This window comes from Schistocerca piceifrons, chromosome 2, assembly GCF_021461385.2.
Source record: "Schistocerca piceifrons isolate TAMUIC-IGC-003096 chromosome 2, iqSchPice1.1, whole genome shotgun sequence".
NCBI lineage: Eukaryota > Metazoa > Arthropoda > Insecta > Orthoptera > Acrididae > Schistocerca > Schistocerca piceifrons.
The window spans coordinates 822,736,655-822,737,663 of NC_060139.1; the positions used below are offsets into that span (position 1 = coordinate 822,736,655).

The 1,009-nt window shown below is 45.2% G+C and overlaps 2 non-coding genes across 2 annotated transcripts; one reads left to right on the top strand and one right to left on the bottom strand.

The window, feature by feature from the left end:
* Positions 1-297: 297 nt before the first annotated feature.
* Positions 298-372, bottom strand: Trnas-uga. Its single transcript has one exon. It is a non-coding gene; the product is annotated as a tRNA-Ser (tRNA).
* Positions 373-456: 84 nt separating this feature from the next.
* Positions 457-531, top strand: Trnas-cga. The gene has a single exon. It is a non-coding gene; the product is annotated as a tRNA-Ser (tRNA).
* The last annotated feature ends 478 nt before the right edge of the window (positions 532-1,009 follow it).

A 1,009-nucleotide genomic window follows, 5' to 3' on the forward strand; every position in this document is an offset into this window, starting at 1 on the left:
GACGGTGTCAATGTCTGTGCAGGTGGCGCCACCGCTTCCGTGGGAACCTAAACACTGCAAGGAACTTCTCTGCTGCTTTTCTGCATCGAGCGCTCGTTTCCACACACCGCTCAAATAATATCTGCTACTGCGGATGAAGTTCTTCTCGCTCATTCTTATTTCAGCAGCCTCCTTAATAATAGAACCAGAGCCATTTGAACCATTTTTTGCACAAACCGCTAGAGATGTATTTCTAATCCCAAACACTCTGCAGCGGAGTATGCGCTGATATGAAACTTCCTGGCAGATTAAAACTGTGTGCCGGACCGAGACTCGAACTCGGGACCTTTGCCTTTCACGGGCAAGTGCTCTACCAACTGAGCTACCCAAGCACGACTCACGCCCCGTCCTCATAGCTTTACTTCCGCCCCTGTTCTACCGGGCGGAAGTAAAGTTCTGAGGACGGGGTGTCAGTCGTGCTTGGGTAGCTCAGTTGGTAGAGCAATTGCCCGCGAAAGGCAAAGGTCCCGAGTTCGAGTCTCGGTCCGGCACACAGTTTTAATCTGCCAGGAAATTTCAAAGTCTCGGGAGCTTGGATATCACAGCATGAAGACGAAGAGGCTGTCAAAAACCCCCTCGTGACGCATAATACAGTATAAGCAACAAATAAACCTCTCTGAAGCCAGAATTGCTGATATGACTTTCCAAACTGTACCTTAAGCTCTTCGTCAGTGCCTAGTCCGATCAGTTCCTCTTGTAATATGACACAGGCTTTTTCAATATAACTGTACATATTGCCAATCTACTGTGGTATTTTAATGGTCAAAACGTTCTCAAACCTAATTTCAAAATTTGTGTGCAGGACATTTAAATGTTAAACTAGGTTGAACTGTCATTATCCCCGACACTTTGTCTAATACACTTTGGGATACTTGGAAAATTCGAGCCGTCCAGTGTTTTTCTTCGTTACTTGAAACCTGGCAAGAATAGAAATGATATAGCTTGTTTTTATCAAATTTAGATTGTCATC